This window comes from Triticum urartu, chromosome 7A (genome assembly GCF_056163025.1).
Source record: "Triticum urartu cultivar PI428250 chromosome 7A, HENAU_Tu73, whole genome shotgun sequence".
Classification (NCBI taxonomy): Eukaryota; Viridiplantae; Streptophyta; class Magnoliopsida; order Poales; family Poaceae; genus Triticum; species Triticum urartu.
In genome coordinates this window covers 177,243,183-177,266,598 of record NC_141879.1, presented here as the reverse complement: position 1 = coordinate 177,266,598, position 23,416 = coordinate 177,243,183, and the positions used below count along the sequence as shown (strand labels likewise).

Below are 23,416 nucleotides of genomic sequence, written 5' to 3'. Positions count from 1 at the left end.
GTATGGGATGTGTTCTGGTGTACAGTGGGAGATGCAAGGATATCGATTGAAGTTTGATTTGTTGGCCATGGAGTTGGGAGCATATGATGTAGTCCTAGGAGTAGACTGGATGAGGAAATTCCCTATTATTTCAATAAGTCTTTCCGTTGGTTGTAACTAATCACGTACCCGCTGCTGCGGAATTCCTTTTACCTAACCAGGATTGCAGTAAAGATAAACAACGTTGGGCCTACCTGCTTGTTCAGCACCACCCATTCCCATGGGAATATATGGGTTTTTCGGTCCAGTGGGAGGATCATTTTCCTTGGAAGGTAATTTTCCCAACCAATAAGTATTGGGCTCCCAAGTAAACAAAGCGAAGGATCAAGTAACCAACATGTTGCGGAGCAGCCAAGTAAACCCAGAAATGACTCAAGTAATCCAAGGGCAGAGCAACGTAATCCAACGGAGGGGCTACGTGATCCAACAGAAGAGCTACGTAAACAAGGAACACATGAACCTGCTAAGGATCCACTCCACCTGCCAAGTGGACCAATCACAAGAGCTCGGGCCGAGAAATTCAATGAAGTAATCCATATGCTGATTCAGCAAGCCAAGCATTGGAGTTGGTATTCCAAGTTTCTTGAATAACCTAGCTGTCTGAAACTCGCCAATGGGATTCTGTGTAATCCTCCGGTCTACATGGTGTAGGTAAAGGGCAAAAAAAAGTCGCTAATTAGTGGCACTGAAGTATGCACCCGGCGTGTAAACTTCTTCTTTTTATTTACCAATGTCGCTATCCGACTGATCATCCTTTGAGACCACGGAGAACATCAGAGAGAAAGATACGTCACCTAAAAAAATTGACACCCTGACTTATATGAGTGGCTAGAAACTCAAGGCCTGGCCTTTTGTGGGAGAATGCTGAGTCCTTCCCAAAATCGCCTGGATCAATGAAAGATCTGGATAACGCTAGGTTGTGATAGTATTGTCTGATTTTACTCATATACATCCGATAGTGAAGGCCGTGAAGTTTGAACGGCCTCACTTAACCCTGGTTCGGTAACCTTTCTAGCGCCCAGGTATCCATGACCTGTAGATAGAGGCCCACTTTCCATTGGATACTCCGAATAAAAGAAGAAGTAGTTACCTAATCATGGGTCTATACGTAAGATCTCCTTGCGTAGAGGTTAAGGCTAGATGGATTACTGAAATGTAGTTTTACTAACGTTTCCTCATCGACTGCGAGAGTTTGTGGTGTTTGTTCTCGGACCAAAGAAACCAAACAAGCATACCTTTCCTTTAATGGAGTATCTTGGGTATGGTACTCCCTCTTTATCAGCTCGATGTTCAATCAGCATTCCTTCACGGGGATCTTGACCGGATGTAAGTCAAGGTTGCTATTATCTTTTTAAAGAACATAAACTTCAAAGCTTCTAGTCTGTCCCAACTCTTTCGAGCCGCTCTCCCAGTCAACGTTCAAAGGCATCACCATACCTTAGCACTTTTGAGCTTGAGAAATGCTTTTCTGGCTTCTTCTCCACACCTTTCTTTAACAACTCAGTTAAAGGCCTGCTGATAGCTCCATACCCCGGTACAAACCTCCTGTAATAACCCCTGCAACCCTCGGAGTTCTCTGACATTGGCTGGTTCTGGCCAAGCTGTCATGCCCTCTACCTTGTTTGTATCAGTAGATACCCCAATTTCATAAATAATGTATTTCCTTTATGAAATTTGGCTCACCCAATCCGGCAGCCAGTTGCTGGCTCTGAATAACCAGCCCAGCAAGAAGCTAAATTCTTCCATAACATAACATAACGGGGCGGGGTTGCGTGCAAGCCAAGTGACGTAGGTGCACAAGAGTACTTCGCGCCACAACCATCTCTTTTTTATAGGTTCTACGGACCGATGCCTCCTGCTTCATCTGGTAAAAAAGAGTCATAGATATGCCTGTAATTAGAAGGAAGAACCGCCATAAAAATCTTCCTCATGTATCGTCTGTAGCGGAACTATGAACGGGAGCTAGCAATCTGGACCGTATTGAAAAGGTTCCTAAGACACAGCATGGAAGAGTCAAAATATTCAGAAGCGATGTCCAAGAATGAAGAAGGGGTAGAATTACTGAATTAATACGAGTTGTGGCTAATACCCGAGGCATAAAAGACGCATTTTCTACGGGATCCCGAAACCACCAGCCACCCCGACCTAATTCATGATGAGCCCACCAACTTCCTGGCGAGATGCCTACGGTTAAAAACAACCGACATGTCAAGATCCAAATTTGAATTGGTTCCTGGTCCTGGTCAGAGACCACCGTGTTCGCGCCGGCGGTCCAACAAAGAGGTGAAGTAGTGGTGTCTTTCTTTCCATTACAAACGACACGCTTCGCCTGCTCCCTCCCCGTGTCCATTAGCGCTCCTGTCCAGAGCGAAGAGAAGGCGAAAAAGCGCCGCCGAAGCAGCATGAGCAGGCTTCTATTGCTACGCAACAATAGAGTAGGCGCGCCGCCCACAAAATGTTTGAATGATCGGGTAAAGAGGGAGCTTCTTATATGGGATCCGACGCATCCAGCAGAGCGAAGCAGCGTTCCATTCTTTTCGGCGGCATCCTTCCGCATTGGCGGCGAGTGGAGTGCCACAATCCCATTCATCATTTTTGATCTACATAACCCAAAGCCCATAGCACTGGCGACATCTCCGGCATAAATGCAAGGAGGATGTATAGCTGATATAGGATCTTGTGGAGCTGGATTTGATTCTGCAAGCGGTTTGGTATGAACGAAGAAATTTCGAACAAAAGGATTGGAACTCGCTGATAGGAAAGGAGAGAAAAACAAAGCAATGCCAAGAGCTCCGTCAATCTGCTGTTCATCGATAGACGAAGCTCTCTCTTTTTCATCTCGTGCCAGATGTAACAAAAGATTAGTCCTTTTTCCTTCTCGTGAACCACGGGAGCGCCCAGCGCCCAGAAGAGCAAAGCTCATTTTCAAAACAGGGTCAAGCGGCGCATTAAAAAGGGCTGGCCCGTTAAAAGGACGCTTACTTTGCGAACGAAGTTCAGAATCAACAAGGGTTCTCCGAACGAAGGGAGTGTACAACTGGGGCGCAGCCCGACTTTTTTGTTGGAGAGATAGAATGGAGTTCTTCACGAAGTTCGAGACAAAGGAAAAAATCAAAGTTTCTCTATAGCCTCTTCGTTTTGAGACATTATGGCTTTGGGGTCGACCCCGGTAACAAAAAAGGAATCCATAAAAACTTGGGATCCAACACCATGATAAAATACTACCCTCATGATTAGACCATGTCCCTGAGATTTGATAAAAAAGGTGCATTAGTGGTTAATACGTTGTAATTAGATAAGTTATTTGGAATATGACAGAACGAAAGACCAAGGAAAGGAAGAAGAATGCACCAAAATGCAAGTGCTGCACCAAACGCTGGTGGTTGTTTCTTGTTGTAAGTGAATGCAACGAAAAGACCCGGAAATAACGAATAATGAGAAAATTCATTTATAGACATTTCGTGCTCATTTCCAAATTTATGCTTAGTTATTCCCATCATCCGGTAACCACAGGATGATCCCAATCTCCTTTTAGTAATAGATCTTTTTGATATGTCTTAGTCTCAGCGGCAAGGAAGAGAAAATGCATCGAGTCGTTTATCAAGAAAGTGGACGAGCATGGCGGTCCCTATATCTCTGAGGGGTGTACCACTTTTTTTTTCAAGTCACCTTAAGAGGTTCAAAAGAGAAAGTCACTCTCCTTATTCTTGGCTAGTGGAATGGAAGCAAGACTCTTTCCTATCCACTTTGCCGAGGGGAGAGAACTAAAAGATAACTCAAGCTAGACAGAAAGGTGCAAAAGTCCACAGTTTCTTAAGGATCCTGTAAGCAAGTAGGTTAAGATTGTCATTTAGCTTCAATTTCTTCAGTCTCACAAGCGGGTCCGCATGCAACAAAAGAAATTGTATTTTCCTACTACTCCGACCTTGCCCTGAAAGGATAAGGAAATTGGATAAGAGCGAGAGCTAGACTGACTGTTGGTCCAATGCTAGTGGAGGATTCAGACTGAGGACCCCCTGTGGCGGCTACTCATAAGAAGATGAAGGATTGAAACAGGACTGATCACCCCTCTGATTTGTGATCTTTTAATAGAAAGAAAAAGCCTTCTCTCAGACTTAAAGGTAAATGAAAGCGGGATTTTTTTTTCTCTCCTCTAAGCTAGCAGCAAGTCAAGTAATCTGAGAATGCTGCCCCCAATCCGTAGCTGAGGACGAACTCAACTCATAAGCTTTTTTTGAACCAAGCACCTGTTGTAGAAATGAAAAACCACCCACTAGCAGAGGCTGGAACAACCCATAGAAGTGTAGGGGCTGCTTTAACCAGGCGTACCCGTATCCATTGATTTACCTCCTCTAGAGAGTATTGAACTTTGTGACAAATAGGTTATAGTTACACTCCTTAACTCCCTATTCGCGAGATATAAAAGCTAGCTAGTAAGAAGACTTTCCCTTCTTTTCTGGGAGGGTGAGAACTTGAAAGACTGGCAGAGAAAAGGAAGAAAAGCAGCTAATGCTATCTAAACGATTATTTCAAAGTTTACCAAGTTTGATTGTTCACAAGACAGGGGACTCTTTTAAATAAGACAGTGTATGGCTGCGAATAAGTCTATTCGGCAAGTCATAGAGAAGGACTGGATATAAGCTATTCCCCGGTTCTTCATTGGATCCTTTTAGTTTCATATTACTTTTTGGAAGCAATCTCATAATAATATGTATTAGGGACAGCATTTAGGATAGCAAAAGCTTTTTTGGAGCAAGAGGGATTACCTTCCAGATTCTTTTGTGATACCCTCTGTGTCGCCTTCTCCTGGATGGTCAGCCCAGTGTCCTGAATCCTTGAGCTCTTCCTCATGGCTTTGACTGGTGACTTACATTTCATCTTATTTGCTGCTCTCTTGGTCCTTGGATATGATGTCTTCTGCCACTCTCCTTGGTGGCTATTCTCCACCATCTCAGTCCCCTCTAAGGTCAGCTGAATCTGATCAGTGGTTGTCTCTGCCTAATCCACCAAGTGTGTACAAGACAAGATCTTTGTCTGTCACAGGTTCTCCTGCTGCTGCAGGTTGATCAGACTGGAATTTGATCCTGCGCAGATAATCTTGAGCAGTCTGGGATCCTTTCTTGATCGTTTGGATCTGAATACGCAGCTCAATTATTTGAGCATTTGTCATACAGCCAAGACTTCCGGGTTTTTTTCATCCATGCCTATAAGTATAATTATCTTTTCCAATCCGAGTGTTCCATCGGACTTACTCCATTTGCTTCTAGGGTCCATTTGCTTCTAGGGATAGATAGGGCTGGAGTCGTCAGTGCTAGAATGAAATGTGAATGAGAGCATAGATTGATTGTCTCACTGCATGTACGTATAGTAACCGGTTAATAATACTAAGGGTCCCTAATACTAATCTCGACATGAGAGGAACGTGTCCTCTCGGCCTTGATATATACTAACAAATATGGTTTTTTCACTCAGACATGAGAGGTGAGATCGATTATATGATGGAGACAGATGGAGGAGCAGAAACTGAGAGATTGTGGCATGAAGCACATGTAAGGTGTACAACTCTTGAGACGGATGCATCGAGGTGCCGGCCTATGAGAACGCTCGTCATAGCGTTGCGCCATAATTTTGTGATGGGTCTTTCGTTTTAAAAATAGGAGTTTTTCGGGTCTAGTTTACCGGTCCGTCAATAAATGCGTATGAAAAGTGAAATAGTTGATGTGATGGATGTGCCCGGTATCGATCAATGAAACATCGGCTCGACGCAGGATTTCAATTGAACGAAAAACATCATAAGTAGTAGAGGGATAGGTACTTATTCCTGGCCAGTGGTATCATTGCTGCTCCCCGCCTAATGCGGATCATTGTGCAATGCTTATGTGAAATCTCAATCCAAAAAATATTCGTTTCATTGGAAAAACCAACGCCGACGTCAAGATCAGTCTCCTTTCCTTTCAAAAGTGAGCGAGCAGAGCTGAAAAAGATGGAGTTACCTGGAGATGAACAAATTCGATTTCATAACACAAACAGCACAAAGCGTCTCTCACGTCCATTCTTTTATTTTTAATTTTTCCCAACCTGCGTTGGATCCGCAGCTTGTGAACCGGCTTTTGGAAGGGGTGGAGGCACCTACCTTGAAAGACATGAACCTCCTTTTAAAAATGTATGGAATTGCGCCCGGAAATACACAGGCTTTGCTTTTTGAAATCACAAAAATGGTAGAATCATACATGCAGCAGGCAGAATTGGCTTTGCCACCTGCATACGATGTTACCTGGTTTGGTAACCAGTTTCTGGGCGTGGATTCTTTTTCGTCTCTAAGGGAGACTTTCGCAGATTTACATTTCAAGGGGCGCGAAAGCTTCACTTGGAACGCGGGCTTTGTTAATTTTTATAACGAAATATGGAGCGCCGAAGACTCCCCGCTGGGTAGCGTTGTAAGTGCTTCGAATCAGCTTTTTTTGGAAACCCCATTGGATCAATTTGTCATTTACCCAATAATTGATCTTCATGTGGGCAACTTTTATTTTACATTTACAATTTCAGTCTTGTATATGCTGCTCACTGTCGTTTTGGTCGTTTTTCTTATTTTTGTTGTTACAAAAAAGGGAGGTGGAAAGTCAGTGCCAAATGCATGGCAATCCTTGGTCGAGCTTATTTATGATTTCGTGCTGAACCTGGTAAACGAACAAATAGGTGGTCTTTCCGGAAATGTGAAACAAAAGTTTTTCCCTCGCATCTCGGTCACTTTTACTTTTTCGTTATTTCGTAATCCCCGGGGTATGATACCCTTTAGCTTCATAGTGACAAGTCATTTTCTCATTACTTTGGCTCTTTCATTTTCCATTTTTATAGGCATTACGATCGTTGGATTTCAAAGACATGGGCTTCATTTTTTTTAGCTTCTTATTACCTGCGGGAGTCCCACTGCCGTTAGCACCTTTCTTAGTACTCCTTGAGCTAATCTCTTATTGTTTTCGTGCATTAAGCTTAGGAATACGTTTATTTGCTAATATGATGGCCGGTCATAGTTTAGTAAAGATTTTAAGTGGGTTTGCTTGGACTATGCTATTTCTGAATAATATTTTCTATTTCATAGGAGATCTTGGTCCCTTATTTATAATTCTAGCATTAACCGGTCTGGAATTAGGTGTATCTATATCACAAGCTCATGTTTCTACGATCTCAATTTGTATTTACTTGAATGATGCTACAAATCTCCATCAAAATGAGTCATTTCATAATTGAATAAAAACGAGGAGCCGAAGATTCTAGGGGGATACAGCTGCACTTTTGCAGCACTGAACATGGTTCCGGGTACTCAAGATATTGCGTTTGTGTTTGGAGAGGTGTAGATTGTAGATTCCAGCCGAGAAGACCAGGAAAAGATAAGGATAAAGAATGTCATATATCTCAGGAGCTAGATCACTTCCCGATGAACAAGTCAGAATTTCCTCAACAAAAATGGATGGAATTGGACCGAAAAAAGCCATTCAACTTCGTTATCGATTAGGTATCGGTGGGAACATCAAGATGAATGAGTTAACTAAGTATCAGATCGACCAAATTGAACAAATGATAGCTCAAGATCATGTTGTTCATTGGTAATTGAAGAGGGGAGAACAAGCAGACATCGAACGATTAATTTCTATTTCTCGTTATCGTGGAATTTGTCATCAAGATGGATCGCCCTTACGCGGTCAACGAACTCATACTAATGCAAGGACTGCTCGCAAGCAAATTCGGAAATGAAAGAAGGCTACCAAAAGAACAAGCAACGGATTTCGCGCTCATCCCTTGCTAAAGCGCATACGTTTTCTTGCTCCTTGGTACTTGTCTGAGCAATCACACTGTTCATTAGTTCACTTGATTTTTCGTTCGATGTCTTCAACCGCTTACTAATCACGTATACGTATAGTAGGCCCCCTTCGCCACTCCACGTCTGGCCCGTCTTGGTCTCGCTCACTTCGCCCGCCTATCGTATCGGCTCGGCTTCGTCCGTCAAGTGACAGCTTCTGCCTCTGACAGCTTCACTATCACTCATGACTGGTAGTAGTTGTCTCTATGTAGTAGTCGGCCTTTGTTAAGCTTCGCCAGAAGCGACTACTCGCTTCCCGAATGCCTCTTTCTTGTACTAATTAATGTGTATGGTCTAGTCTTTCCAATGCCTCCTTCCTTGCCGCCAACGCATGCTAGATGGAGAGTAAGCAAGCTACCTTGCTTGCATTGCATTCGTTAAACGGTAGCTTCCGCGCCCTTCCTGCCTGCTTCAATTGATGTGAATGATCGTGTCTTCGACATCAATTTCAGTCTGATTAGATATGTCATTGAAACAAATCTGGTTTGTCTCTGTTTTCTTTTCGGATGATGAGGATGAGCCAGCCGATCCTAACATAATTTTGGAGGAGCCGGACGACGAAGCCTCAAAATCAGATAAAGATGTCTCCGACGCGACCGGACTTCCACTAGATTTTTATAGGGGTCAGGAGGGAAAAGATATGTTGTTTTCTATCAGTCCCAAGCGGATACTCCCCAGCTTCCACGGTCCGCTTACCGAGGAAGAGATGCGGGAGGACCCAGGTCCAGAGCAAGTTGGGTTGGGGTATAGAGCCGTAAGCGCGGTGGGGGTGACAGAGGATGTGCTCGTATGGTTCATAGTTGGGTATGATATTCTCGTGGATTGTTGGGAACGTCCTCTATATTCGAAATATGCCTTTCTAGGAGCATTACGATCTGTAGCTCAAATGGTCCCTTATGAAGTCTCTATTGGTCTTATTCTTATTGTGCGCCTTGTGAGCATGTTTGGATCCGCGAAGGCAATCGCTCGGATCTTCCCCTAACCCAACCCGGGAACGGACCGGAGGGAACCGCAGCATGAGGAATGTCCGCGTCTCGTCGCAAGGCTCATTTTGAGTTTTGGGTCATAGGGCGGGCAGTGCAGTCCGGGGCACAAGGGTCCTGGTACTACCCAGGTGCGAAGAACCTTGGAGGCGACTGCAATGAGCAAAAATGTAACTCACCGGCCTAAACGACGAGCAAACACTCGAACGTGAGAGCAAGGGATCACCCAACGAATGGACGAGCTCTAAGGAGGGAGGAGAGAGGGAGGCAAGAACCATGCTTTCAGAGAAGTGGCGGTCCAAATCCACTCTGACAAAACAAAATAACAGACTAAGCCGTGCCATAAGGGGGGCATTCTCCACACGGGACAGGGCCAAGGCCTTCATGTATGGGTGACAGATCAGCCATAGGAGTACTCCGGGATATACACCAGGGCAACTAATGTCGAGCATACGATGATGCCGCCCGTTTTCATTTCGTGAAAGTCCCCGACAGAGGAAAGGGTTGTAGGTGATGGCGCGTTCTGCTTCTTAGGGTGATGAAATCGTTCCTATGGGATCGTGCGTGGCAGCTGGTATAGATGATGAAAGGCGGTCCGCTTGAACCGGGACCTATTCTCATAATAGGCAGCAAGCAAAGCTAAATAGGAAAGGGGGCGACTGATGACTGCCTTTTTCGTCAGAAATCAAAAAGGGTGGAATGTGGAGCTAATATGGCTAGCTATAAGTATAGCCAAAGAAAGATGAGACGAGACGGACTGTCAGAGGACGCAGCGGGACTACCAGGGGAAAGCCCGCCCCCGCTAGCTAACATAGATATCTATTCTCGGTGCGCATATTCGAGATTTAGAATCTCTTTCCGACCAGGCCAGGCCGAATCAGGCCACCACTTGGGATGGGAATGGCTCAGCCCACATGCATCATTTGATGAAAGCACTCCAGTCCAGTCGCCTCCGATCAGTGGCTTGTCAACCACCAGACCGTAGCTCCTCACCAAATGCCCCTGCGTTGGGGCAACACAGCACATGACTAGTTCGCTCAAGGACCACACCCTCTCGAGAGCAGGATGCCAGCCAAGATGGAGCGCCAACCTAGACTTTCCTTGGGCTTGCCTTGCCCCAACATCTAAATAAAGGGCGGGCGCCGAAAAGGAAGCAGTGACGCCTTTTCGACGAAAGCTTAGCTTGGTAGGCGCAGCTTACTCACCCTACTCCCTTAGACAATGCAATGCTCTGAACATGAAAGTTTGCAGTTCAGCCCTCTTCTCCCATGCAGAGTCGCAGGCAGCGCCTCGGATAAAAGCACGGACGAGCCACATGCAGGGAAACTTGCACGTGTGGTTCTGGCTGGGGACCCCGGTATACTGTACTAATATGTGTAGGTCCCTGTAATTCGAGTGAGATTGTCATGGCGCAAAAGCAGATATGGTCCGGTATTCCCTTGTTCCCCGTATTGGTTATGTTCCTTATTCCTCGTCTAGCAGAAACTAATCGAGCTCCGTCTGATCTCCCAGAAGCGGAAGCTGAATTAGTTGCAGGCTATAATGTAGAATATGCGCGGGATGCGATCCTTAATAGTTCACTATTGGCGGAAGCCAATGTCTCGGGGACTCATTCTGACTTAAACTGAAGGAAATATGCCCTAGAGGCAATAATAAAGTTATTATTTATTTCCTTATAATCATGATAAATTTTTATTATTCATGCTAGAATTGTATTAACCGGAAACATAATACATGTGTGAATACATAGACAAACAAAGTGTCACTAGTATGCCTCTACTTGGCTAGCTCGTTAATCAAAGATGGTTATGTTTCCTAACCATGAACAATGAGTTGTTATTTGATTAACGGGATCACATCATTAAGAGAATGATCTGATTGACATGACCCATTCCATTAGCTTAGCACCCGATCGTTTAGTATGTTGCTATTGCTTTCTTCATGACTTATACATGTTCCTATAACTATGAGATTATGCAACTCCCATTTACCGGAGGAACACTTTGGGTACTACCAAACGTCACAACATAACTGGGTGATTATAAAAGAGTACTACAGGTGTCTCCAAAGGTACATGTTGGGTTGGCGTATTTCGAGATTAGGTTTTGTCACTCCGATTGTCGGAGAGGTATCTCTGGGCCCTCTCGGTAATGCACATCACATAAGCCTTGCAAGCATTGCAACTAATGAGTTAGTTGCGAGATGATGTATTACAGAACGAGTAAAGAGACTTGCCGGTAACGAGATTGAACTAGGTATTGGATACCGACGATCGAATCTCGGGCAAGTAACATACCGATGACAAAGGGAACAACGTATGTTGTTATGCGGTCTGACCGATAAAGATCTTCGTAGAATATGTAGGAGCCAATATGGGCATCCAGGTCCCGCTATTGGTTATTGACCGGAGACGTGTCTCGGTCATGTCTACATTGTTCTCGAACCCGTAGGGTCCGCACGCTTAAGGTTACGATGACAGTTATATTATGAGTTTATGCATTTTGATGTACCGAAGGTTGTTCGGAGTCCCGGATGTGATCACGGACATGACGAGGAGTCTCAAAATGGTCGAGACATAAAGATTGATATATTGGAAGCCTATGTTTGGATATCGGAAGTGTTCCGGGTGAAATCGGGATTTTACCGGAGTACCGGGAAGGTTACCGGAACCCCCCGGGAGCTAAATGGGCCATGATGGGCCTTAGTGGAAAAGAGAAGAGGCAGCCCTACATGGGCTGCGCGCCTCCCCCTTCCCCTAGTCCTATTAGGACTAGGAGAGGTGGCCGGCCCCCTCTCTCTCTTTTCCCCCTCCGCGAATCCTATTCCAACTAGGATTGGGGGGGGGAATCCTACTCCCAGAGGGAGTAGGACTCTCCTGGTGCGCCACACCTTGGCCGGCCAGCCTCCCCCCCTCTAGTCCTTTATATACTGAGGCAGAGGCACCCTAGAACACACAAGTTGATCCACGTGATCTATTCCTTAGCCGTGTGCGGTGCCCCCAGCCACCATAGTCCTCGATAATACTGTAGCGAAGTTTAGGCGAAGCCCTGCTGCTGTAGTACATCAAGATCGTCACCACGCCGTTGTGCTGACGGAACTCTTCCCCGACACTTTGCTGGATCGGAGTTCGGGGATCGTCATCGAGCTGAACGTGTGCTCGAACTCGGAGGTGCCGTAGTTTCGGTGCTTGATCGGTTGGATCGTGAAGACGTACGACTATTTCCTCTATGTTGTGTCAACGCTTCCGCAGTCGGTCTGCGTGGGTACGTAGACAGCACTCTCCCCTCTCGTTGCTATGCATCATCATGATCTTGCGTGTGCGTAGGAAATTTTTTGAAATTACTAGGAAACCCACCAGTGGCATCCGAGCCTAGGTTATTTATGTTGATGTTATATGCATGAGTAGAACACAAGTGAGTTGCGGGCGATATAAGTCATACTGCCTACCAGCATGTCATACTTTGGTTCGGCGGCATTGTTGGACGAGACGACCCGGACCAACATTACGCGTACGCTTACGCGAGACCGGTTCCCCCGACGTGCTTTGCACATAGGTGGCTTGCGGGCGACTGTCTCTCCAACTTTAGTTGAACCAAGTATGGCTACGCCCGGTCCTTGCGAAGGTTAAAACGGAGTCTATTTGACAAACTATCGTTGTGGTTTTGATGCGTAGGTGAGATTGGTTCTTGCTTAAGCCCGTAGCAGCCACGTAAAACTTGCAACAACAAAGTAGAGGACGTCTAACTTGTTTTTGCAGGGCATGTTGTGATGTGATATGGTCAAGACATGATGCTGAATTTTATTGTATGAGATGATCATGTTTTGTAACCAAGTTATCGGCAACTGGCAGGAGCCTTATGGTTGTCGTTTTATTGTATGCAATGCAATCGTGATGTAATGCTTTACTTTATTACTAAATGGTAGTGATAGTCGTGGAAGCATAAGATTGGCGAGACGACAACGATGCTACGATGGATATCAAGGTGTCGCGCCAGTGACGATGGTGATCACGACGGTGCTTCGAAGATGGAGATCACAAGCACAAGATGATGATGGCCATATCATATCACTTATATTGATTGCATGTGATGTTTATCTTTTATGCATCTTATCTTGCTTTGATTGACGGTAGCATTATAAGATGATCTCTCACTAAATTATCAAGAAGTGTTCTCCCTGAGTATGCACCATTGCCAAAGTTCGTCGTGCCCAGACACCACGTGATGATCGGGTGTGATAAGCTCTACGTCCATCTACAACGGGTGCAAGCCAGTTTTTGCACACGCAGAATACTCGGGTTAAACTTGACGAGCCTAGCATATGCAGATATGGCCTCGGAACACGAAGACCGAAAGGTCGAGCGTGAATCATATAGTAGATATGATCAACATAACGATGTTCACCATTGAAAACTACTCCATCTCACGTGATGATCGGTTATGGTTTAGTTGATTTGGATCACGTGATCACTTAGAAGATTAGAGGGATGTCTATCTAAGTGGGAGTTCTTAAGTAATATGATTAATTGAACTTAAATTTATCATGAAATTAGTCCCTGATAGTATCTTGCTTGTTTATGTTGATTGTAGATAGATGGCTCGTGTTGTTGTTCCGTTGAATTTTAATGCGTTCCTTGAGAAAGCAAAGTTGAAAGATGATGGTAGCAATTACACGGACTGGGTCCGTAACTTGAGGATTATCCTCATTGCTGCACAGAAGAATTACGTCCTGGAAGCACCGCTGGGTGCCAGGCCTGCTGCTGGAGCAACACCAGATGTTATGAACGTCTGGCAGAGCAAAGCTGATGACTACTCGATAGTTCAGTGTGCCATGCTTTACGGCTTAGAATCGGGACTTCAACGACGTTTCGAACGTCATGGAGCATATGAGATGTTTCAGGAGTTGACGTTAATATTTCAAGCAAATTCCCGGATTGAGAGATATGAAGTCTCCAATAAGTTCTATAGCTGCAAGATGGAGGAGAACAGTTCTGTCAGTGAGCATATACTCAAAATGTCTGGGTATAATAATCACTTGATTCAATTGGGAGTTAATCTTCCAGATGATTGCGCCATTGACAGAATTCTCCAATCACTGCCACCAAGCTACAAGAGCTTCGTGATGAACTATAATATGCAAGGGATGAACAAGACTATTCCCGAGCTCTTCGCAATGCTGAAAGCTGCGGAGGTAGAAATCAAGAAGGAGCATCAAGTGTTGATGGTCAACAAGACCACTAGTTTCAAGAAAAAGGGCAAAGGGAAGAAGAAGGGGAACTTCAAGAAGAACAGCAAACAAGTTGCTGCTCAGGAGAAGAAACCCAAGTCTGGACCTAAGCCTGAAACTGAGTGCTTCTACTGCAAGCAGACTGGTCACTGGAAGCGGAACTGCCCCAAGTATTTGGCGGATAAGAAGGATGGCAAGGTGAACAAAGGTATATGTGATATACATGTTATTGATGTGTACCTTACTAGAGCTCGTAGTAGCACCTGGGTATTTGATACTGGTTCTGTTGCTAATATTTGCAACTCGAAACAGGGACTACGGAATAAGCGGGCACTGGCAAAGGACGAGGTGACGATGTGCGTGGGAAACGGTTCCAAAGTTGATGTGATCGCGGTCGGCACGCTACCTCTACATCTACCTTCGGGATTAATATTAGACCTAAATAATTGTTATTTGGTGCCAGCGTTGAGCATGAACATTATATCTGGATCTTGTTTGATGCGAGACGGTTATTCATTTAAATCAGAGAATAATGGTTGTTCTATTTATATGAGTAATATCTTTTATGGTCATGCACCTTTGAAAAGTGGTCTATTTTTGATGAATCTCGATAGTAGTGATACACATATTCATAATGTTGAAGCCAAAAGATGCAGAGTTAATAATGAAAGTGCAACTTATTTGTGGCACTGTCGTTTAGGTCATATCAGTGTAAAGCGCATGAAGAAACTCCATACTGATGGACTTTTGGAACCACTTGATTATGAGTCACTTGGTACTTGCGAACCGTGCCTCATGGGCAAGATGACAAAAACACCGTTCTCCGGAACTATGGAGAGAGCAACAGATTTGTTGGAGATCATACATACAGATGTATGTGGTCCGATGAATATTGAGGCTCGTGGCGGATATCGTTATTTTCTCACCTTCACAGATGACTTAAGCAGATATGGGTATATCTACTTAATGAAACACAAGTCTGAAACATTCGAAAAGTTCAAAGAATTTCAGAGTGAAGTTGAAAATCATCGTAACAAGAAAATAAAGTTTCTATGATCTGATCGTGGAGGAGAATATTTGAGTTACGAGTTTGGTGTACATTTGAAAAATTGTGGAATAGTTTCGCAACTCACGCCACCCAGAACACCACAGCGTAATGGTGTGTCCGAACGTCGTAATCGTACTTTACTAGATATGGTGCGATCTATGATGTCTCTTACTGATTTACCTCTATCATTTTGGGGATACGCTCTAGAGACGGCCGCATTCACGTTAAATAGGGCACCATCAAAATCCGTTGAGACGACGCCTTATGAACTGTGGTTTGGCAAGAAACCAAAGTTGTCGTTTCTTAAAGTTTGGGGCTGCGATGCTTATGTGAAAAAGCTTCAACCTGATAAGCTCGAACCCAAATCGGAGAAATGTGTCTTCATAGGATACCCAAAGGAGACTGTTGGGTACACCTTCTATCACAGATCCGAAGGCAAGACATTCGTTGCTAAGAATGAATCCTTTCTAGAGAAGGAGTTTCCCTCGAAAGAAGTGAGTGGGAGGAAAGTAGAACTTGACGAGGTAACTGTACCTGCTCCTTTATTGGAAAGTAGTACATCACAGAAAATTGTTTCTGCGACACCTACACCAATAAGTGAGGAAGCTAATGATGATAGTCATGAAACTTTAGATCAAGATACTACTGAACCTCGTAGATCAACCAGAGTAAGATCCGCGCCAGAGTGGTACGGTAATCCTGTTCTGGAAATCATGCTACTAGATCATGATGAACCTACAAACTATGAAGAAGCGATGGTGAGCCCAGATTCCGCAAAGTGGCTTGAAGCCATGAAATCTGAGATGGGATCCATGTATGAGAACAAAGTATGGACTTTGGTTGACTTGCCCGATGATCGGCAAGCAATTGAGAATAAATGGATCTTTAAGAAGAAGACTGACGCTGATGGTAATGTTACTGTCTACAAAGCTCGACTTGTCACGAAAGGTTTTCGGCAAGTTCAAGGGATTGACTACGATGAGACCTTCTCACCCGTAGCAATGCTTAAGTCCGTCCGAATCATGTTAGCAATTGCTGCATTTTATGATTATGAAATTTGGAAAATGGATGTCAAAACTGCATTCCTGAATGGATTTCTGGAAGAAGAGTTGTATATGATGCAACCAGAAGGTTTTGTCAATCCAAAAGGAGCTAACAAAGTGTGCAAGCTCCAGCGATCCATTTATGGACTGGTGCAAGCCTCTCGGAGTTGGAATAAACGCTTTGATAGTGTGATCAAAGCATTTGGTTTTATACAGACTTTCGGAGAAGCCTGTATTTACAAGAAAGTGAGTGGGAGCTCTATAGCATTTCTAATATTATATGTGGATGACATATTACTAATTGGAAATGATATAGAATTTCTGGATAGCATAAAGGGATACTTGAATAAGAGTTTTTCAATGAAAGACCTCGGTGAAGCTGCTTACATATTAGGCATAAAGATCTATAGAGATAGATCAAAACGCTTAATTGGACTTTCACAAACAACATACCTTGACAAAATTTTGAAGAAGTTCAAAATGGATCAAGCAAAGAAAGGATTCTTGCCTGTGTTACAATGTGTGAAATTGAGTAAGACTCAATGCCCGACCACTGCAGAAGATAGAGAGAATATGAAAGATGTTCCCTATGCATCAGCCATAGGATCTATCATGTATGCAATGCTGTGTACCAGACCCGATGTGTGCCTTGCTATAAGTCTAGCAGGGAGGTACCAAAGTAATCCAGGAGTGGATCACTGGACAGCGGTCAAGAACATCCTGAAATACCTGAAAAGGACTAAGGATATGTTTCTCGTATATGGAGGTGACAAAGAGCTCATCGTAAAAGGTTACGTTGATGCAAGATTTGACACTGATCCGGACGATTCTAAATCGCAAACCGGATACGTGTTTACATTAAACGGTGGAGCTGTCAGTTGGTGCAGTTCTAAACAAAGCGTCGTAGCGGCATCTACATGTGAAGCGGAGTACATAGCTGCTTCGGAAGCAGCGAACGAAGGAGTCTGGATGAAGGAGTTCATATCCGATCTAGGTGTCATACCTAGTGCATCGGGTCCAATGAAAATCTTTTGTGACAATACTGGTGCAATTGCCTTGGCAAAGGAATCCAGATTTCACAAAAGGACCAAGCACATCAAGAGACGCTTCAACTCCATCCGGGATCTAGTCCAGGTGGGAGACATAGAGATTTGCAAGATACATACGGATCTGAATGTGGCAGACCCGATGACTAAGCCTCTTCCACGAGCAAAACATGATCAGCACCAAGGCTCCATGGGTGTTAGAATCATTACAGTGTAATCTAGATTATTGACTCTAGTGCAAGTGGGAGACTGAAGGAAATATGCCCTAGAGGCAATAATAAAGTTATTATTTATTTCCTTATAATCATGATAAATGTTTATTATTCATGCTAGAATTGTATTAACCGGAAACATAATACATGTGTGAATACATAGACAAACAAAGTGTCACTAGTATGCCTCTACTTGACTAGCTCGTTAATCAAAGATGGTTATGTTTCCTAACCATGAACAATGAGTTGTTATTTGATTAACGGGATCACATCATTAAGAGAATGATCTGATTGACATGACCCATTCCATTAGCTTAGCACCCGATCGTTTAGTATGTTGCTATTGCTTTCTTCATGACTTATACATGTTCCTATAACTATGAGATTATGCAACTCCCGTTTACCGGAGGAACACTTTGGGTACTACCAAACATCACAACGTAACTGGGTGATTATAAAGGAGTACTACAGGTGTCTCCAAAGGTACATGTTGGGTTGGCGTATTTCGAGATTAGGTTTTGTCACTCCGATTGTCGGAGAGGTATCTCTGGGCCCTCTCGGTAATGCACATCACATAAGCTTTGCAAGCATTGCAACTAATGAGTTAGTTGCAAGATGATGTATTACAGAACGAGTAAAGAGACTTGCTGGTAACGAGATTGAACTAGGTATTGGATACCGACGATCGAATCTCGGGCAAGTAACATACCGATGACAAAGGGAACAACGTATGTTGTTATGCGGTCTGACCGATAAAGATCTTCGTAGAATATGTAGGAGCCAATATGGGCATCCAGGTCCCGCTATTGGTTATTGACCGGAGACGTGTCTCGGTCATGTCTACATTGTTCTCGAACCCGTAGGGTCCGCATGCTTCAGGTTACGATGACAGTTATATTATGAGTTTATGCATTTTGATGTACCGACGGTTGTTCGGAGTCCCGGATGTGATCACGGACATGACGAGGAGTCTCTAAATGGTCGAGACGTAAAGATTGATATATTGGAAGCCTATGTTTGGATATCGGAAGTGTTCCGGGTGAAATCGGGATTTTACCGGAGTACCGGGAAGGTTACCGGAACCCCCCGGGAGCTAAATGGGCCATGATGGGCCTTAGTGGAAAAGAGAAGAGGCAGCCCTACATGGGCTGCGCGCCTCCCCCTTCCCCTAGTCCTATTAGGACTAGGAGAGGTGGCCGGCCCCCTCTCTCTCTTTTCCCCCTCCGCGAATCCTATTCCAACTAGGATTGGGGGGGGGGGGAATCCTACTCCCAAAGGGAATAGGACTCTCCTGGCGCGCCACACCTTGGCCGGCCAGCCTCCCCCCCTCTAGTCCTTTATATACTGAGGCAGAGGCACCCTAGAACACACAAGTTGATCCACGTGATCTATTCCTTAGCCGTGTGCGGTGCCCCCAGCCACCATAGTCGTCGATAATACTGTAGCGGAGTTTAGGCGAAGCCCTGCTGCTGTAGTACATCAAGATCGTCACCACACCGTCGTGCTGACAGAACTCTTCCCCGACACTTTGCTAGATCGGAGTCCGGGGATCGTCATCGAGCTGAACGTGTGCTCGAACTCGGAGGTGCCGTAGTTTCGGTGCTTGATCGGTTGGATCGTGAAGACGTACGACTATTTCCTCTATGTTGTGTCAATGCTTCTGCAGTCGGTCTGCGTGGGTACGTAGACAGCACTCTCCCGTCTCGTTGCTATGCATCACCATGATCTTGCGTGTGCGTAGGAAAAATTTTGAAATTACTACGAAACCCAACATAAACAAGGGGTGGGTCTTTACCAACTTCCAAATCCAAGATTTAGGGAAAAAAGAGGGGCAGGGCACTCTTCATTCTTCATTCGAAACTCATGAATGTCGGCTCGGAGGTTTTTGCCTTGTTATCAAAAAGGGGAGTTGGGTAAAGCAAACTCCCTCCTTGGACGAGCATGGGGCTTAGTCAAGTAGAACCGGGTTGCGCTGCTTGATGCTCCGATTGAAAACAAATCAGTGGGGCCATGCCGGTACGACAGAATATGCGTTAGAAAGGTCAATCCCTCCCCCCTTTTTATTTTTTTAATGAAAAACTGGGCCGAACTTCTAAAAAGCAGCCCACCCGCTTCCATAGAACAATATCGCGGCATCATAGACCTAAGTGGATTTATTGGATCCTGGGGAACCATCACAAGTACGGCCGGCCTATAGAACGAGAATGCCGTGTCATCCAGCGGAGCTTAGAAGAAGGTGACTCGGAGCCTAAGGAAGGTGACTCGCGCAGACAGCTGACTCCTTTTCAATAGAAAGGAATAGCCAAACCTACCCAGCTGGCTGGTCAATCTCAGTGATCTTATCGGCCGGCAAAGCGGAGACGGACGACCACGGTCCCGACCTTACCAGCACCGTAGGTTTACTAATCAATGAAGCCCCTCAACCTACTATCTTTTCTTACAAACTCAACCAAGCCTACCAAAACCCATGCTCACGACATGTTCTTGATATTGATTGAGTTGGCGGGAGTCAGAGACTACCACGGAATCCTTCCATAGTCACCCCGGTGACCTTCGTCACCAAAGCGTCACGATAGTTTCCAAGACCCCTCATATAATCTCCAGTGGGGATCAGTCGGAGCACGTAGGAATGCCGACCACTACATAAGCCACGTCTGGCTGAGGCGAGCAGCAAGCGGGGGAGAGTATTTTGAAGTACAAGAACGTTGGGGTGGGACGCTAGTACTTAAACTAGGTTGCTTCTTAGCGCTAATCTTGCGTTTTTCAGCGGTTAGTTGTAGCGCGCCTTCCCTCCTTCTCTCATTTCGGAAAGATTTGGCAGTATTTTCTTATGATGACCTGGTCGAGAGAGTATGAAACATCGGTGTAAAAGATTGAGTGGGATGGTTATAGTAAGGGGCGAACCAAGTGCTTGCGCGAAGAAGCGAATCAATCAGAATGGAGACAAGGAAAGGAATCGAGGCCCGGCCCGGTAGCGATGCCTCTCACGTGGATGGGAGTTACTTTTCTTTATCATCGTAAGTGTTACGAAATGGACCCACATTCCCCTTTGCTTTTCTTTTGCAACTAAGCTTAAAAGAAACATAGTAGTCTTTCAAGCCATTAGAAAACTCATTAAGTGCTCTGTTGAGTGAATGCCTGTTGAGAAGCTTAGGTCATACATTTCCAGCTAATTAGAATACAACCATGAAGGTGGGGTTCGAATGCCATACAACTATTTATTCTGGTAAGTAGGATTGGAATGTAGTCCCTTTTTATTGGATCCGCCGCTCCGTTAAGTTAAATTCAAAGTAGGTGTGGGTCTAGGTAGAGGAAGTCATAAATCAAGTATCAAGTATTGTTATAAATATCGTATATAGTAGTTGCCAAACTCACAAGCATCACAAACTTCGATCTACTTTATTGAATAACTTAGCTAGATAGAACCGACTCAAGCTTTTAAATGAAAGAAGCAATAATGGCATAATTTCTGTCTCAAGACCTCTTGCAGCTACAGCCAATGCAGCACCTCCTTGATCAACATACCACACAGCCCATTACGCCTTGCTCCAGTCGCAGTATAAAGAGAGACTAGAACCTACCGGGGAGCCCTCGGCAGAGTCCCTATCGTTGTTGCAACAATTACACACAGAGTTCCGGAATTTCACATTTGTGAGAAGAAAGGGTATGTGTGTTTGAAAGGAGTGGTGCAAGAATGTATTCTGAGCCTCAGTCAACACAACTTGTTTCGCCTTTTCCGAACAGCATTCTTATCAGGACCCTCCTTTATATAAACCACTCGTAGATATATACCTACCTGTGGCCTCAGATGAATACATCGATAGATAAGAAGGGAAATGCATCATCTAGAAAGGCTTACTGAGGTTTAGGGACGTTTGTGTGATGGTGAGTAAGCGTATGATCCATCACACAAACGTCACCCTTGAAACGATTGTCGAAAATGCAGTGGATTACCTCAAGTATTTGAAACATGACGTCGAGCTTTTAGGTCATATCATGGTCAGGGCGCAACAGATCTTTTTTGAGTACTACAAAGTTGACATAGTTGATAAAACTACCATTGCGGCTATGGCCTTTACCATATGGCGAATGAGGTATCATGACGATAAGAGATGGAAGTTGTACATTCCAACTAAGGAAGAAGACGCATTCATTAGGTGGGCATACTATGGTGGGCATGTAGATGTGTACAAGCCTTACGGGGAGAATTTGTATTACTACGATGCCAATTCGTTATATCCGTATATAATGAAAACATGTAAAATGCCCGGCGGGAAGGGGGTGTGGCATGACAATTTCTGTAACAAGAAATTGGACGATTTGTTTGGCTTTATACAAGCGTTGGTGTATATACCTAAGCATGTAAAGCGTCCTTTTCTCCCATTTAGAGACCTTGATGGGAAGGCTCTGAAATTCGGAGTTGGGTACGTGTATGGGTGTTACTTTAGTGAAGAATTAAAGCATGCTGTCAAATTAGGGTATGATGTTACGCCGTGCTGTGGGTACTTGTTTGAGCCTATTGATAGTCCATTTGCGGAATTCATAGATGATATGTATTCAAGGAGATTAGATGCTAGAGATAAACAATTAGGAGCCAAAAGCTATATACACAAGTTTAGCATGAACAGTGTGTACGGTCGTTTGGGTATAAAGACCGAAAGCACTAAGGCTGTCCTTTGCTCTAAGGTTACAAGTCAAGTGTTTATGCATAAGAAAAAGGGTAAAGTGATCGATGTACTCGAACTGGGAGAGTATAATTTAATCACTTATAAAGAGGACGTATACGATGAGAGCGATGGATGGAAACCGCCGGTGAACACGTGTCCTCAGATATCAGCATGCATTACGAGTTACGCCCGTATATATATGGACCAATTTGTGTCACGGGATGACTGCCTCTATACGGACACAGACTCTGTAGTTTTAGAGAATCCTCTTCCCGAATCTATGATATCAGATAGAGAGCTTGGTAAGTTTAAGCTAGAACACGGCCTTATTAGGCGTGCGATTTTTACTACTCCTAAAAGCTACTTCTTGGAGGTCGAAGGGGGTAAAGATGTCAAAAAGTATAAGGGTGCACCGTCTGGTGTGGTTGAAAAAAGTCACTTCGTGAACTTGTTAAATAATGTTCACTCTGAATGGGTGATCAATTATGAAAAGAACTTTTTAGTGGATTGGAAAAATCTAGTCATACGGAAACGTATGAGCCAAATAACAATGAGATTGGGAGGGGCTAAAAGGGTACTCGTCTTTAAAAAGGGTGTGTGGGTCGACACAAAGCCATACGTATTTACGAGTGAAGACTTGTTCAAAATGTTGAAAGATCAGCCTACTAGCAGTCTAATATTACAGCTGTGGGAAGATAATAAAAGGCTGAAGGATGCGGCTGAACTAAGCAGGGTAATCCGAGAAGGATTGAATAAGGGTAAGACTTGCGAGGATGATCGTGTTGATGAGAGTGATTCTATAGAAGTGAAAGATCTGGGGGGAAAGAAGGGAACTAATAAGAAAGGAACTAATAAGAAAGGAACTAATAAGAAAGGAAGTGATAAGAAGAATGGAAGTGATAAGAAGAAAGGAAGTAATAATGATTTGGAAGTGACAGATCCGGGGGAAAAGAAAGGAGCTAATAAGAAAGGGAGTGATAAGAAGAAAGGAGGTAATAACGATGTGCAATCTTCTAATAAGAAAGGAGGTCGATCTGCTAAGAATGATGGAAGTAGGAGTAGTAATAAGAAAGAGGGTGATAAATAAGTGTTGGATGAGAAACATCCTTCAGATTCGGAACCTATCGAATCGTATATGAATTCATGATCATTGTTCGAAGCCCACTCACTGGTGAGATAATGGGATGTGAGTTTGGGGAGTAGATCCGGATAGTTATCCAACCCTGTTTCCATTCCATTTGTATGTTAGAATGGTGATGGCTGCAGGTTGCCTCCTCACTGGATTGGATAAGAG

At 44.3% G+C, this 23,416-nt stretch overlaps 1 pseudogene; it reads left to right on the top strand.

Annotated features, from left to right (window-relative positions):
• The first annotated feature begins 2,684 nt into the window (after positions 1-2,684).
• Positions 2,685-3,660, top strand: LOC125532427 (uncharacterized; annotated as a pseudogene).
• The last annotated feature ends 19,756 nt before the right edge of the window (positions 3,661-23,416 follow it).